General features: G+C 45.8%; 1 protein-coding gene across 2 annotated transcripts in view; it reads left to right on the top strand.

Annotated features, from left to right (window-relative positions):
* Positions 1–18,074, top strand: part of KIRREL3 (kirre like nephrin family adhesion molecule 3) — a 398,688-nt gene that overhangs the window by 222,350 nt on the left and 158,264 nt on the right. The gene's annotated exons all lie outside the window — the stretch shown is intronic.

Here is an 18,074-nt window from a genome sequence, read left to right on the forward strand (position 1 = left end):
ATTCTGCTCCAGAACGTTGCTCTCCCAGCCTTCCTGATATCATCTTGATTAAAGTCTTGCCAGCAAACCAATCAATCAGTCAATGGTATTTATTGAGAACTTACTGTGTGCCGAGCACTGTACTGAGTGCTTAGGAGAGTACAACAGTTGGTAAATACCTTCCCTGCCCACAGCAAACTTAGAGTCTAGAGGGGGAGGCAGACATTAATATAAATAAATAATTTATGGCTATGTACATAAATGCAGTGGGACTGAGGGTGGGGTGAATACCAACTGGACAGAGGGTAAAGATCCAAATGCATGGTCGGCGTAGAAGGGAGAGCAAGCCGGGGGAAAAGAGGGCTTAACTGGGGAAGACCTGGTGGAGGAGAAGTGACCTTAATGTGGCTTTGAAGGTGGAGAGAGTGTGGCCTGGTGTATGTGGAGGGGGCGTTAGTTTCAGACCAGAGCAAGGATGTGGTAAAGGGGTCGGCGGTGAGATTCACAAGATCGGGGCCCACTGAGCAAACTGGTGCTTTAGAAGCAAAATGTGTAGGTTGGCCTGTAGTAAGAGATCAGTGAGGTGAGGTGGGAGGGATAACCACAGAGTTCCCAGATGCATCCACCCTCCCCCCCAAAAAAGGAAGAAAATAACATGGCAGAGGAGTGGGCAGCGGCTGGTGGCGGGGGAGACGGGGGTGCCCGGGGACCTCCCCCCTGTTTTGCTACACTAACAGAGCTCGGAGCGATTACCCAACTTCCGAGTGGGCCTGGGAGAGGGCTGAGTGTCTCCCGAGTCTCCCTTCATCAGGATCTGTGTCAGAAGGTTCTTAAATCTTCGGAAAACCTCATCTTTCCACAAGGACGGGAGCGTGGTGGCCGTTCGGCTCCGAGGAAACCCTGCTGCTAGACAGATGGCGTGGCGTAATTACACTGAGGAGCGGGAGGGAGAGGGGGAGCTGGGCCAGGATTATTGGTGTGGGCAGACAATTAGAGGCTTTTCCGGAAGATTACACTTTCCCTCCCATCTGCACTCCATTTCAGAGTTTTTACATTTGCGATGCTATTTCCTCCTCGGCTGGGCTGTTTGCCATTTTACCCAAATTAGTGTTGTGCTTGACTTTGCATTTGTTCAAACTTTCCCAGAACCCTCTGCCTCTCCCTCAGCTCCCCCACCTTCCACACACCTCTCTCTCTCTGTCTCTTTGTCTTTCTATGTCAGCAGCGTGGCTTAATGGAAAGAGCCCGGGCTTGGGAGTCAGAGGTCATGGGTTCTAATCCCGACTCTGCCCCTTGTCAGCTGTGTGACTTTGGGCAAGTCACTTCACTTCTCTGTGCCTCAGTTACCTCATCTGTAAAATGGGGATTAAAACTGTGAGCCGCACGTGGGACAACCTGATCACCTTGTATCCCCCAGTGCTTAGAACAGTGCTTTTCACATAGTAAGTGCTTAACAAATATCAACATTTTTCTATGTCTCTGTCACCATTTCTCTGTCCCTTTGCCTTTCAGTCTCTCTGTCTCTGTTCCTCTTTCTCTGTCTGTGCTACACTTTCTTAGCTTCTTTCTGTGTCTCTGTTGCTATCATTCTCCTTCTCTCTCTGTCTCTCTGTCTGTGGCTCTCTGTCACTTTATCTCTGACTCTTTTTCCCTTTCTCTATGTCTGACTCTCTGTCTCTTGCTTTGACTCTCTCTCTGCCCCTCTCTTTCTCTCTCTTTTTCTCTCTGTCTCTGCCACTTTGTCTCTGCCTCCTTCTTTCTCTGTCTTTTTCTCTTTCTGTCTCTCTGCCCCTGCCCCTCTCTCTCAAAGCCACTGCTTTCTCACAGAGGCTCTGGGTTGCCTGTGAGGTTTCCAGCCGCTGACTGGTCACCGTGTGTGATGTCACGGAGTGTGGAGGAAGAAGAGGAGGGAGAGGAAGGACAGGGAATGAGTCTGTAGCTCTGCTGTGACCCCAGAACCTGGCAGAGCAGAGGTCAGAGACAAAACCACAGGGAGGGAGGTACAAGGATAGAAACATGTGGCCTATCAGACTGTGTCCAACCTGATTAGCTTGTATCTACCCCAGTGCTTAGTAAGTGCTTAGTACAGTGTCTGGCACATGGTAAGTGCTTAACAAATACCTTAAAAAAAAAGTAAAGCACATGATACCATGTGATGCCACTGTGTCCAGCTGATAACAGTGTATCTACCCAGCTATGCCTGGCACATAGTAAGAGCTTAACAAATACCATTAAAAAAAGACTTCCTCTCCAGGTCCTTGACACTGAGCCAGACAGACAGAATCTGCAGTCCATACTGGTCAGGCCAGGACGGCCTCGGTTAGGACTTCCTGGAAGGCAGCCGAAAAGTGCCATTTGCTCTCAATAGACACCCGTCACTAAACAATAGAACAGGACGGGGCCTTCACAGAGAGAACTTGCAGCGTGTCATGAGCGAAGAGTTCAGACTGAAGGGAAAACAAAGCACCTTTTTCATCATTTCACCATTCCTGCAATCTCCTTCTTACAGCCTGATGGTTTTGAAAGGGAAAACTCGGCTTGTCAACAGGATCCTTTTCACATCAGTGGGAAACCCGGCTTCTGAATTGTCTTCAGGAGAGTCTGGACTCTGTCTTCACTGATGCTGTACCCTCGCCCCTGTTTCATCCAGGCTTTGGCCTCCATCCATCAACCTATAGTGTTCATTGAATGACTGTTGCGGGCAGAGCGTGGTGCCAAGCCCTTGGGAGAGTACACTAGGTTTAGAAGAGACAATCCTTCCCCTCAAGGAGCTGAGAATCTAGCAGGGAAGAGGGAGAAATAGAAGCCCCTTGTGGCCAGGGAGTGGGTCACTTCTTTGTTTTGAACTTCTCAAGTGTCTAGTACAGTGGTTTATATGATTCATGCCAGGTCGAGACTCCCGGATTGATAAAGGTCGGGTTGGGTATGCATACTAGTACATATGGGTATGGTTGTGCATATAACACACGTGTGTGTACCCAAATTCCCCACTGAAACTTTATGGGGATTCTGAGAATGGAATTTTTAAGAAAATGATGGTACCAGAAAGATAGGCTGCTCAGACTCTTTCCGACCCCTCCATCCCCGACACCAGTGCCATGCCAGTACTGAAGTAGTTTGGACCCTGAGGCAAGAGGAGCAGGGATAGGGGAAGAGGGAGCTATAATTGCTTTCCTCCATCATTCACTATCTCCATCACCATCTGTACTTTCATCATCACCATCATCATTAACACCATCTTCAACAATGTCACTACCCTCTCCACCAAAATCACCACTATCTTCTCAACTCCTACCACTACCATCCATCATCACCATCACCACCATTCCTACCCCTGTCAACCCCATCACCACCGCCACCACCTCCACCTCCACCATCATCAAGATTTGACAGAGTGTCCATAGACCCCAGGGAACCTAGCCTGGTAGTAGCCTTAAGTTTTTCTGGAGAGGTTCTTGTGGTTCAGCTGCCAACTTATGCTGCCCAATGGTTACCCTGGGAAATGGGACCAAATGGCCAAAAAGGAAGCCATCATCCTACGAGGGCAGGGTTCTCTCTCTCTCTATCTCTTTCTCCATCTCTGGGCCTGGAATGAGGCCCAACAGCCAGAAACTAGGCCAAGAAACACAGTGACCTAGGGGAAAGAGTCTGAGACTGAGAATCAGAAGAAGCAGCATAGCCTAGTGGATAGAGCTCAGTCTTGGGAGTCAGAAGAACCTGGATTCTAATCCCAGGTCTGCCACTTGTCTGCTGTGTGACTTGGGAAAGTCATTTCACTTCTCTGGACCTCAGTTACCCCGTCTGTAAAGTAGGGATTAAGACTGTGAGCCCTATGTGGGACAGGGACTGTGTCCAATATGATTAGCTTGCCTCTACCCCAACACTTAGTACAATAACTGGCATATAGTAAGCACTCAACAAGTACCATAAAAATGAATTTTTAAAAATGGCCTGGGTTCTCCTCCCAGGTCTACCACTGACCAGCTGTGGGACCTTGGGCAAGTCACCCCACTTCTCGGGACCTCAGTTTCGTCATCTGCAAAATGAGGATTCGATGCCTTGCCCTCCCCTTAAGCTATGGGACAAGGATATGCCTGAAGACTCTGTATTGGATATACCCCGGTGCTCAGTACAGTGTTTGATGTGCAGTAACAGCTTCCCAAATACCATGATTAGCATTAATGGGGCCCTGAGAGTTTGCAGGATTCGATCCTTCCTGTGCCCTGGAAGTAAATCAAGGAGTTGTGGGAGTTACAAAGGCCTGACATAGGGGTGCGAGGAGTGCTGGGGGGAGAGGGGCTTGTTCTGGATTCCTGAATCCTCATTTTGTCTCAGGCAGCAGCTTCTACCAACGAAGCTCCTTTGAGAATGTAAACTCACTGTGGGCAGGGAATGATTTTATTGTCATATTGTGATGATAATAGTGATGATGGTATTTTTTAAGCACTTACTATATGCCAGGCGCTGGCACTATACTTGGCAATGGGAAACTATACGCTCTGTGCTCTGCATTCATTCATTAAATCAATCGTATTTATTGAACGCTTAATATGTGCAAGCCACTGTACTATGTACAAGCTTGTACTAAGTACTCACTGCATACGGTAAGCACGCGATAAATATAATTGACTGACAGTGGGGGAATCCCCCCACAGGTGCTCACTTGCTCCCCCAACCCAGAATGCCCCGAAAGCCCGGCGGCACTCAGCATCCAACACTCCCGTGACTCCTTGGCCCGCATTTCTAAAAACTCCCTCTTCTGCCGCCTCCATCTCCCTCCTGAGAAACACCAAGATGCTCTGTTATTAGATGGTCAGTCCAATACCGTATGCAGAGCACTGTACTAAGCACTTGAGAGAGTACCATACAACAATATAACAGATACATTCCCTGCCCGCAACGACCTCACAATCTAGCAGGGAGACAGATGTTAATATAAACAAATAAATTACAGGTAGGGACATAAGTGTTGTGGGGCTGGGTGGGGGGTGAATAAAGAGAGCAAGTCAGGGCAACACAGAAGGGAGTGAGAGAAGAGGAAGGGAGGGCTTAGGGAAGGCCTCTTGAAGGAGACACACCTTCAATAATTAGGCAGTCCCTTCCTGGAGCAGAGATTCTCAGATACCTTTCACAGCCCAGGAAGTTTCCACAACTCCCACCTCACCACACAAATGTGACATGGCCCACCAGAAAGAGTCCAGGCCGAGGAGTCAGAAGGACCCGGGTTCTCATCTCAGCTCTGCCACTTTTCTGCTGTGTGACCCTGGCCTTTACTACTCTGTGCCTCAGTTACCTCCACTGTAAAATGGAGATTCAATAACTGTGCTCCCTCTCTCTTGAGACTGTGAGCCCCGTGTGGGACAGGGACTGATTGTATTGGATCTACCACAGTGCTTGACACATATTAAGCACTCGACAAGTACTGCAATTATTATTGCTTTAATACAAATTCCAAGGAGAGCAAAACCTCTAGTGATTGCTGTACCACCACAAGCAGTGTGGTTAGTGGCAAGATCACAGGAATGGGAGTCAGAGCACCTGGGTTCTAATCCCAGCTCTGCCATTTGTCTGCTGTGAGTCAGTCATCACCATCATAATCATCAATGCTTAGAGAAGCAGCGTTGCTCAGTGGAAAGAGCCCGGGATTAGGAGTCAGAGATCATGAGTTTGAATCCAGGCTCTGCCACTTGTCAGCTGTGTGACTGTGGGCAAGTCACTTCACTTCTCTGTGCCTCAGTTCCCTCCTCTGTAAAATGGGGATTAAGACTGTGAGCCTCACTTGGGTCAACTTGATGACCCTATATCTCTTCCAGCGCTTAGAACAGTGTTCTGCACATAGTAAATGCTTAAAAAATACCAACATTATCATTATTATTATTATTATCAGTGATATTTACTGAGTGTTTACTGTGAGCAGAGCACTGTAATAAGCGGTAGGAGGGTACAACAGAGTTGGTAGACACATTCACATTCTCTGCCCAAAGTGAGCTTTCAGTCTAGAGGACCTTGAGCTAGTCACTTAATTTCTCTGTGTTTCCTCATCTGTTAAATGGGGATTAAATCCCACTCTCTCCCACTTAGACTGTGAGTCCAAGGTGGAACAGCGACTGTGAACAAACTGATTCACTTGTATCTACCCCAGCACTTAGCACAGTGCTTGGCACATAATAAGCACTTAAGTACCACAGTAATTATTATTCTCCCAACACCCAGTGATACACTCAAGCCCACAAGAATACACTAACTCCAAGGAGTTGAACGCACACCGACACCACCCCTCTCTGCACTTACAAACCCACCCCAATACGCAAATCCTTGAAGATCAAGCAGCAGGAAAGAAAGCAAAGAACACGAACTATTAAGCGGAAAGAAATGTATCTATCCATCCAACCTTCTCCTTCTGGCTTTCTCCTTTTCCCCCCCTCTTTTCTTTAGGGCCTAAACTGCTCTGGGTCATTTGTGCTCGGTTTTATTAAGCGGAAATTCCCTCCAACATCGCTTCTGACATTTCTGAGCCGTTCAATTGAGATTAGAAACGACAGCCGCATCCCAGGCCAAATATATGCTTTTTCCTCCCCATTCGGATGACTGATTTCTCCCAAAATATATATATTTTTTATAGAGCAGAGAACAATTTCCTCTTTTACAATTTAATTACGAGCTGCGGCGGCAGAAGTATTGAGCAAAGCCACCGGGAACATAAAAAGCGCCGATCATTTCTCAGAGGCAAGCCACAGTTTATTCTCTCCTTTGATTATATTTGTTGTGATTTCGGGTTGCTCGGTGATAGATGCAATATTGGCATTTAGGGCCTCCGGAAAAAAGAACAGTGGCACAGGCAGGCTTGTTGGGGGGAGGGGGTGGTCTTTATCCGTGCTCCTCCGTCTCTTTTTTAATTGTATTTTTTTCCCCTTCCCGAACATTTCCACAGAGACATGTATCCCAGTCAGAAGCAAATTTACAATCGATACCCTTTATGTACAACACTCACACACGATCGTGTTCAAAATGGAGACGGAGGAGTGTTGGACAGGGTCGTTGGGGAAGAAGAGGTTGGCGGGAGAAATGGGTGGAGATGGGAAGAAGCAGACAGAGGCAGGGAGAGACAGCAGAGACAGAGGCCGGTCTTTTATTCAGGCTAATTTATGGCGACGACTCTACGACACCATTTAGCCGCATTCATCTTAAGGCAAAAAATCATTACAGCCCTCTGAGTATTGATGCGCTCCTGGATGGGAGTTTGTCTTAAGGAAGTTATGTATCTCGTGGCCCTGACGTTGTCATAAATAAAATTATTTACCTCTCAAATTGAGCGGTGCCGCTGAACTCCTCGCTTGTGGCCGTAAACTTGTCAGACCTTTTTACAAAGGGCATTCTTCTTCCATCTGCCCTGAGGGTTGGAGACGGAGGTTCTCTGAATCATTCAGTCCACAGGAGATGGGTACAATTGGCCTATGCCCCAGTAATAATAATAATAACAGTGATATTTGTTAAGCGCTTACTATGTGCCAAGCACTCTTCTAAATGCTGGGGTAGATGCAGGGTAATTAGATTGGACTCAGTCCCTGTCCCACCTAGGGCTCACAGTCTTGATCCCCATTTTGCAGATGAGGTAACTGAAGCATAGGGAAGTTAAGCGACTGGTCCAAGGTCACCCAGCAGACGTGTGGCAGAGCAGGGATTAGAACCTACGTCTTCTGACTCCCAGGCCTGTGCTCTTGCCAGTGTTTATTCCTACACTGTACTCTCCCAAGCGCGTAGTACAGTGCTTCTGCTTTGCACACAGTAATTGCTCAATAAATAAGAATGAATGAGTGAATGAAGGCCATGCTACTCCATGGAAGGCTTGATTGGGGTTGCTTCACTTTTTTTTAATGGTATTTGTTAAGAGCTTCCTATGTGCCAGACACTATTTTAAGTGCTGGGGTAGATTCTCCCCTTCTAGACTTCAAGCTTCTTATGGGCAGGGAACGTGCCTGCTAACTCTGTTGTATTGGTCTCTCCCAAGTGCTTAGGACAGTGCTCTGCACATAGTAAGCGCTCAATAAATGCGATTGATTAATCACTTGATAGATACAAGATAACCAGGTTGGTCACAGTCCTTGTCTCACATGGGGCTCATAGTCTTAATCCCCATTTTACAGATGAGGGAACTGAGGCACAGAGAAGTTCAGTAACTTGTCCAAGATCACACAGCAAACAAGCGGCAGAGCTGGGATTAGAACTCAGGTCCTCTGACTCCCAGGCCCATGCTATTTCCACTAGGCCACGCTGCTACCTATATACATATGTACATTATGGAGACGTGTACCTGTACATATATTGTGTTTTATCTGATTATCTTGTATCTACCCCAGTGCTTAGTATAGGGCTTGGCACAAAGAATGAGTTTAACAAATACCACATTTAGTATTATTATTATGTCTTAATGAAAATAATAATTATAATGACAATAATGGTATTTAATAAGTATTGAATTTGCTAAGCACTAGGGTTCATCATCATAATAATAATAATAAAATAATAATGGTGGTATTTGCTAAGTGCTTACTAAGTGCCAAGCACTGTTCTAAGCACTGGAATAGATGCAAGGTTATCAGTTTGTCCCATGTGAGGCTCACAGTCTTAATCCCCATTTTCCAGATGAGGTAACTGAGGCCCACAGAACTTAAGTGACTTGCCCAAAGTCACAAGCTGACAAGTGGCAGAGCAGGGATTAGAATCCATGACTTCTGACTTCCAAGCTCGTACTCTTTCCACTAAGCCACACTGCTTCTCACAAGACAGATAGATTGGACACGGTCCCTGTCCTATATGGGGCGTACGGAGGGAGAAAAGGTACTGAATCCCCATTTCGCAGATGAGGTGACTGAGGCCCAGAGAAGTTCAGTGACTTGCTCAAGGTCACAGAGCAGGCAGGTGGCAGAGTCAGGACTAAAACCCGGGTCTCCTGACTCCTAGCCTGAACTCTTCCCACTAGACTAAAGTTCAGTTCTGCTACTGTAAAGATGCTCGTGGCTGGGGGCTGGTAAGCTTGTGGTAGACAGGAAATGTGCATGTGGTACTCTCCCAGGCGCTTAGTACAGTGTTCTACACACAGTAAGCACTTAATAAATATGACTAATTGACTGGGGGCAACTACTGGAGACTTGCTGTCAGAGGGGATAGCCCCCAACCCTGGCCAGGGGTGGGGGAGGAACGGCACACATCCTCCCTCTTAAAAGAGATTTCAAACTGAAATGGAAACTGCTTGCAGAGGCATTTTCATTCAGCCATTGTCTTTGGGGAAGTCTTAATTAAGGTTTATCTATTACCATGATTATTGCGCTCAGTGGGTATGAAGCCTGACCCTGTCCTACTGTGGGAGGAGGGATCAGAATGTCATCGTTCAAACAATTATTAATTTTAATTGCATATATTACTAGTAATCACTGCTATTATTAGAGGCTTGGAGGAGAGTCTTTCTCCAATATTGGTCTTAGCCGCTGCAGTAGACTGAAATGTGAATTCTACCTAAAAGATTCTATACTACTCCAAACAACACTATCAATCACTTAGTAGTATTTATTGAGTGCTTACTGTATGCAGAACACCGTACTAAGTGCTCGGGAAAGTATAATACATTAAAGTCAGTAGGCTCAACCTCTGCCCTCAAGGAGCTGCAGTCTAATAATAATTGTGGTATTTGTTACGTGCTTACTATGTGTCAAATAGTGCACTAAGTGTACTAGTGTACTAAGGTAGATACAAGGCAATCAGATACAGTCCCTGCCCTACACTGGGCTCACAGTCCAAGGGGAAGGAAGAACAGGTATTGAATCCCCATTATATTATTATTATTATGATATTTGTAAGCACTTACTACGTGCTAGGCACTGTACTAAGCGCCAAGTACCATAATTACTGTTATTATTGGAAGGACTCGACACCGGATGTCTTTACGTCCCCGATTTTATTTGAGCTCCATATCTCCCTCTGCCACGACTCCGACTTCCTACTTCCATGATGAAATGGTATGGCGTAGTGGATAGAGCCCGGGCCTGGGAGTCAGAAGGTCATGGGTTCTAATCCCATGTCTATCACTTGTCTGCTGTGAGACTGTGAACCTCACATGGGACAGGGACTGCGTCCAACGGGAAGCAGCATGGCTCAGTGGAAAGAGCCTGGGCTTTGGAGTCAGAGGTCATGGGTTCGACTCCCAGCTCTGCCGCTTGTCAGCTGTGTGACTGTGGGCAAGTCACTTCACTTCTCTGTGCCTCAGTGACCTCATCTGTAAAATGGGGATTAACTGTGAGCCTCACGTGAGACAACCTGATGACCCTGTATCTCCCCCAGTGCTTAGAACAGTGCTCTGCACATAGTAAGCGCTTAACAAATACCAACATTATTATTATTATTATTATTAACCCGATTTGGTTCTACCCACCCCAGTGGTTAGTACAGCGCCTGGCAATAGGAAGCACTTAACAAATACCATAATCATCATCATTATTATTATGGCTTGGAAGCGGCACCTGTCTTCACGGAGAGCTGGAGGAGGACACAGCAGGGCTTTGAACTAAGTGGAGGGAGGGTCATGTGGGGTAGGTATAGTTGTGCAAAACTGCACAAATGATGCCATTGCTCTATCCTGCATGCCCTGTACAACAGGTGTGACCTCATATGCATCTCAGTGTCTGGTATCCATCTTGTGTTTTCCCCAGGCTTAGCACTGAGTAACTGCTTTAAATGCCATAATTGTTTCCAATCCACTGGATTGGATATTTCACTCCCAGACACACGACCTTTGCCACTGGACCACAAAGCTGTCAGATTGGATGTGATCCTTTTCCCACAATGGGGTCACGATCTATCTTATCCCCATATTACAGATGAGGAAACTGAGGTCCAGAGAGAATACGTGACTTTGCTATCTTCACATTGTAGGTCAGTGGTTGGTCTGGGAATAATAATAATAATGGTACTTGTTAAGCTTTTACTATGTGATAATGATGATGATGGTATTTGTTAAGTGCTTACTATGTGCAAAGCACTGTTCTAAGCGCTGGGGGGATACAAGGTGATCGGGTTGTCCCACGTGGGGCTCCCAGTCTTGATCCCCATTTTACAGATGAGGTAACTGAGGCACAGAGAAGTGAAGTGTCTTGCCCAAAGTCACACAGCTGACAAGTGACAGAGCCGGGTTTAGAACCCATGATCTCTGACTCCCAAGCCTGTGCCCTTTCCACTGAGCCACACTGCTTCTCTATGTGCCAAGCACTGTTCTAAGAACTGGGATAAATAGAAGTTTACCATTCTGTGGACACACTCCCTGACCCACATGGGACTCACACGCTTAATCCTCGTTTTATAGGTGAGGTAACTGAGGCCCAGAGAAGTTAAGTGACTTACCCAAGGTCACGCAGCAGACATGTGTTGGAGCCGGAATTAGAACCCAGATCTGACTCCCAGTCTCATTTGGTCTCCATTAGGCTACAGTGCCTTCTGTCATAAACCTCTGCATTTACCTTGCTCTCTCTCATTTATCCCCTTCTAAATGATTTCTCCATGTGAAAAAATCTAGGTATGATAGACAGAGTCCCCCCACAAAATCCACTAAGTGTTCATTTTTCATATAATATATTCCAATCCTGTTAGATGATGCTGCTGAAGGTAATATTTCTGGCATTCATTTAATGAAATTGACATTGATGAATGGTTAATTATACAAATTACATCCTTATTAAATCCCCTAGAATCTGTGCCTTAGAAATTCCTCGCTCCCTGCTTCCCCTGGAAGCAACTTTTTCTTTTCCTTCGGAGCTTTTCTGTTGGCTGCTACAAGTCACACTTGGTGTGTGTTTTTCATCCTCCTAAAAAACCTTGAAAAGCATTAAAAATCCCTACTTAAGTCAATTACAGCAGATACCTTAATCTTCATGGGATATTTCAACCCCAAATCTTGCATATGTTTATTTATCAGATTATTTTGCTCTTCAGACAATCTACACCCTGCGGTGAGCTGGAGAGGAGGTTTTTTTGTATTCAGGGTAGATAATGTCTGTCTCCCCCCTCTAGAATGTAAGCTTGTTGTGGGTAGGGAATGGATCCGTTTTTTGTTGTTTTGTACTCTCCCAAATGCTTAGTACAGTAAGGGTTCAATAAATGTGATTGAATTGAATGAAAGAAAGAATGAATGAGAATAGTAATTATGGCATTCACCAAGTTCTCTCTATGTGCTAGACGCTGAGTAAAATGTAAGGATATGAGATCAGACCCAGTCGTCGTCCCACCCCTTCTCACAATATCTCTTACCCCCATTTTCCAGATGAGGAAACTGAGACGTTAAAGTCCCACAGGATTCAATCAACAGGTCAGTCAATCGTATTTATTGTTTACTCTGTGCAGAGCACTGTACTAAGCACTTGGGAGAATACAATATGACAGGGTTGGTAGACTCATTCCCTGCACACCACGAGCTTACAGACTAAAGAGGACATAGACATGAATCTAAGTACATAAATTAAGGATATGAACTTAAGTGCTGTGGGGCTGAGGGAGGGGTGAATAAAGAGTGCAAATTTGAGTGCAAGGATGAAGCGGAAGGATGTGGGAGAAGAGGAAATGAGGGATCAGTCGGGGAAGGCCTTTTGGAGGAGATGTGCTTTTAATAAGGCACTGAAGGTGGGGAGAGCAGAGCAGGTGTAGAGCTGGGATTAGAACCCAGGTCTTCCAGTTTCCCATCTCCGGCTACCTCCCCCAACTTAAACTCTTTTTGAAGGCACATCTCCTCCAAGAGGCTTTCCCTGACTGAGCCTTCCTTTCCTCTTCTCCCACTCCCTTATGCAACACCCTGACTTGCTCTCTTTGTTCATCCCCACTCCCAGCGCACAGCACTTATGTCCATATCTGCAATTTATTTATTTATATTAATGTCTGTCTCCCCCTCTAGACTACAAGCTCAATGTGATCAGGGAATGTGTCTGTTATATTGTTATACTCTACTCTCCCAAGTGCTTAGTACAGTGCTCTGCACACAGTAAGCGCTCAGTAAATACAACTGACTGACTGAATCTCCACACCAGGAGGACAGAGGGGAGAAGGAGAATCTGCTGTAGCCACATTTCTGCCGTGGACCCCCTGCTTGCACTCAAAACACTGGGCTGGTGAACTCGCAAAAAAGAAGCCAGATCAATAACTGGCTCGCGGACTATAAATAGCTTCCTCGTCTGCAAATGCTATCTTGGGAACCACTAATGTTCCCTTTTCCACTGGGGAGAGGAAGGAAGAATCATGCTTCATTATGAGAACACTTTTCCCTCCATTCTTCTGCCTAAATTGATCGCCCCCCGCCCCCCTGCTAGGGAAGAGAGAGAGAGTCATTTCAGAGAGATACAGGGCTGCCTTGAACCTGCTCCCATTTTTCAGCTCCAATTTTTCTTTTTCCTTCTGGATTCATGAAACGATCCAGGAAGCTTCTCTCCCGGATGGCCAGCCGAAGCCACATTCTCTCAGAGCCCCCGCGGTCCCACCACCCTCGACTCCCTTGTCCCCTCCGAGGAGCTCCAGCCTGGAGGCACTCAACCCCGTTATCCTGGCTTTTGACAGAGATCCAGAGGCAGAAAAACAGTGTGGTCTAATGGATAGAGCATGAGCCTGGGAGTCAGAAGGACCTGGGTCCTAATTCCAGCTCCTTCATTTGTTCACTGGGTGACGTTGGGCAAGTCACTTCACTTCCTTGTGCCTCCAGTTTCCTCATCTGTAAATTGGGGATTAAGACTATGAGCCTCATGAGGGACAGGGACTCTGTCCAACCTGATAAGTTTGTACCTACCCCAGCGCTTAGCATATAGTAAGCACATAAATACTGTAAAGCAAGGAGAAAAGAAGAATAATTTGACAGGGAAGTGACATGATCTGGTGGAAAGTTGAGGGCAGAGAATGTGTCTCTTTACGGTTATATCTTACTCTCCCAAGTGCTTAGTACTGTGCTTTGCACACAGTAAGTGCTCAATAAATACAATTGAAAGAATTAATAAGTAAATGAATGAAAGAGAATGGAAACGGGAGCCTGGAAACTTGGATTCTAATCCTGGCTCTGGCCTGCTATGGGGCCTTGTGCAAGGCATTGAACCTCAGTTTTCACCACTGTAGAATGGGTAGACCTTGAGTCCCACAAAGGGCAGCGACTGTGTCCAATCTCATAACTTTGTATCCACCCCGGTGCTGGGCACATAATAAGGGCTTTATAAATACCCTAACTAACTTGTCAATTTGAGAGCCGGGTCAGAGCTTTAAGGACGAGCCATCCCAGGCTGTGGATTAGTATTGTAGGGTCCATTGTGCCCTGGACCATCCTCTCATGGGATGGCTAGTGTCCTGGGCAAATCCCCATTAGCTTGACTGACTCAGGGTGATTGTCTCTAAAGCCACTGATGGGTTAAAGAGGCACTTCTTTGGGGTGAAGCTTCTTCTGACCCCAGTCTCCCCGCTGAATAGGTCAAAGAAACAGAACAGTGGACTGCTGGGAGACCACTGCAGCAGGAAGACAACCAAACAGACAGCAGTCAGGAGAAGGGTTGCTCTCTGTGAACAGAGACTTTGTGAAGATCAGGATTCCAAGAAGCGCGCTGGAAAACACAGACAAGTCTAGTGAAGGATAAACTAATTAAAGCAGTAAAGATCTAAGCCTTATCTAGCCTTGGTTTTTAGCTTGGATCAACTAATTAAAGCAGTAAGGATCTGGCCTTATGGGCAAACAATCTGGAAGGGAGTGTCAGTCCCCATTGATATTTTCAGCCACCCTCACAGCTCTCGATAGGATCTCACCGTTAGGAGCATTATCTTTGAAAACAAGGGATGGGTGGATGGATGGATGGATGGATGGATCTAAAATCACATTTCCTCCAACAGATCTTCCTCAACTAAGCCCCTCATTTCCCCTACTCTCCCTTCCTTTTTCCTCTGCACTTGGCTCTGTACCCATTAAGCACTTCATAATCACCCGACCTTCAGCCCCACAGCACTTATCCATAATTTATTTTCATTTCTATCTCCTTCTCTAAACTGTAAGTTACTTGTGGGCAGGGAATGTATCTACCAATTCTGTTGTATTTTCCCAAGCATTCAGTACAGTGTTCTACACACAGTAAACACTCAGTAAGTTCCACAGATGGATGGATGGATGGATGGTTGGAAGGATGATGGATAGACAGGTGGATGATGGATGGATATATGAATGGATGGACAGATGGATGAATGGATTACTGTAAGGATAGATGGATAGATAGATTATAAAGATAGACTAGACTACAAAGAGGAAAACATCAAAACATCAGTAACTGGAAATGAGAATCCAAAATATCTCCTAGCAGTGTTTCCCTAGTTTCTCTACTTGAACCAAAGCCACCACCTCCTTCCAGTGGTCACTTGTTCGTCCTTCCCAGAAGTGACTGGGGTGCCACGCCAAGGCAGGGGAATGGACAAAATGACTTTACAGTATCCTTTCCAGCCCTGGGGGACTGTAATCAAGGCAATTCATCCAGACAAAGTCATACTTGACCTAGCTTGTTTTTCAAACTCTTACCCGCTCACATAACTGTAAGTAACACTTCCTCCTCCTCTCTTCTCTTCCCCCTCTTTTTGAAACTCAAAGGCTGAGTTCATCTGCGTCTGAGCCTACAATCACATATTACTAGTTTTAATTGTATATCCAGGGAGAAGATGGGATATATTAATCAGGAACTGCATGCTCGGGGAGTGGAGGTAATAAATAGACTATTAAGTTAACCAAGTTTTCGGCTTCACTGGTGAAAGCCACCATCTATCTTGTGAGGTTTTCTGCATGCCTCATTACCGCATGCAACCACACTGAAAAAAAATATGTTTTATCCTTTAGAAAGAGATGATAAAGTTTCCCTAAATAGACAGAAACACGGCTAACCACTCAACCCTGCAGAAATTAGTGTGGGGTTGGGGCTGAGCCCAGCCCTCCCAGATCCTGGCAACTTAATAACTGAGGTATTTGTTAAGCGCTTACTATGTGCCAGGCACTGTTTTAAGTCCTGAGGTGGTTACAAGCAAATTGGGCTGGACACAGTGTCATCTGGGGCTCACGGTCTCAATCCCCATTTTACAGATGAGATAACTGAGGTACAGAGAAGTGAAGTGACTTGGCCAAGGTTACACAGCAGAGAAATGGCAGAGGTGGAATTCTTCAGTGGCAGTTGTGGCCATTACACATTGGCTGGAGTCAAAGTCCCTTCCTCAAGGTTGGGTGGGGTGAAGTGACTGAAAAATGGTGGGGTGATTCTAGATGGTAAACTCCAGTTTTTTTGTTGTTGATTTGTCTTGTTTTTATGGTATTGTTAAGCACTTACTATGTGCCAGGCACCATACTAACTACTGGAGTAGATTAAGACTGCGAGCCCTATGTAGGACAGGGGCTGTATGCAACCTGATTACCTTGTAACCAACCCAGTGCCTAGAACAATGCTTGTCACATAGTAAGCACTTAACAAATACCATTATTAAACATTTGTTATGTATTATAAGGATCTGTTAAGCCCTTACTTTATGCCAGGCACTTTACTAACCACTGGGGTAGATTAAGACTGTGACTCCTATGTGGGATAGGGACTGTCCAACATAATAGGCCTGTATCTACCCCGGGACTTAGAACAGTGCTTGACACATAGTAAGTGTTTAATAAATTGTTGTTGTTGTCTTATGCTCTGTTATTAAAAACAAGCAAATCAGGTTGGATATAGTCCCTGACCCACATAGGGGCCACAGCCTTAATCCCCATTTTACAGATGAGGTAACTGAGGTGACTGACTTGGCAGCAGGCCACACTCAAGTGGGCATACTTAGTCTCCACAAGGGACATGGCTTTTCCTAGGACTATGGAGCTAAGTTGGAGGCTAGGTACAGACCCTGCTCTCAAGGCGCTTATTGTCTAGTAACATAAAAGTTTGTGTATAAATTTGTTTTAGGCAGAGTTTCCACCTTTACATTTTGAGGGGGGGAACAAGCTAGGGGAGGGATTTTAGGGGAGATGTGAGCTGGAAGAGGGCACAGCCTTCCGGAAAACCCCCATTTTGGCTTTTTTCGGGCCTGATGGAAAACACGTAGGTCTTGTCAGAGTCCTGGGATAAGCAAAACTTGGGGTCCAGCTCTCACAGTTGTGGGGACCATAGTTACCAACACTCATTGTGCGCAGGGCCTGCCACATAGTAAATGTTTAACCAATACCATTATTATTATTGTATGTCTAATATATTATACTCTCCCAAGCACTTAGTACAGTGTTCTGGACACAGTAAGCGCTTAATAAATATGATTGACTGATTGACCTTGTGGGGTTGAGGGTGAGGCAAATATCAAGTGCCCAAAGGTCACATATCCAAGTGCATAGATAGATGATGCAGAGGGAGAGGGAGCCAGGGAAAAGAGGGCTTAAGGCCTGTTGAAGATATGACCTTAAATCAGTATTAACTGTGCTGAGCACTTGGAGGAGTACAATACAATGTAGTGGGAAGACACATTCTCTGCCCACAAGGAGTTTACAGTATAGAGGAAGAGCTTAGAACCTAAGGAGTAGCCACAGGTTTTACCTGCAAAAGCAGCATAGGGCCGTGGACGGATCATGGGCCTGGGAGTCAGAAGACCATAGGTTCTAAACCCAGCTCCACCACTTGTCTTTTGTGTGACCTTGGGCAACTCATTTCACTTCTCTGAGCCTCAGTTACCTCATCTGTAAAATGGGGATTAAGTCTGTAAGCCCCATGTGGGAGAGAGACTATGTCCAACCCAATTTGTATGCTCCCTAGCGCATAGAACAGTGCCTGGCATGTAATAAGTGCTTAACAAATACCATTATTATTATTAAAAGCCACAGTTCTGCAACTCTCCTCCAACTTCTCCTGGGAGTTAAACCGTGAGGAGAAAATCTCCCCCTTCATTTAGGGCCTCTTTAAGTGAATAAACAGAGCCTGGCCATGATTAATGAGATACCCCAGTGGAAAGAGACTTTCCAGCCCTGCAGTTTGAATTATTTTCTTATCTTAGGGGCCTTCCTCCCAAACTGTTTATCGTACTGTTCCTCAATTGAAAAC

Source organism: Ornithorhynchus anatinus, chromosome 11, assembly GCF_004115215.2.
Source record: "Ornithorhynchus anatinus isolate Pmale09 chromosome 11, mOrnAna1.pri.v4, whole genome shotgun sequence".
Lineage (NCBI taxonomy): Eukaryota > Metazoa > Chordata > Mammalia > Monotremata > Ornithorhynchidae > Ornithorhynchus > Ornithorhynchus anatinus.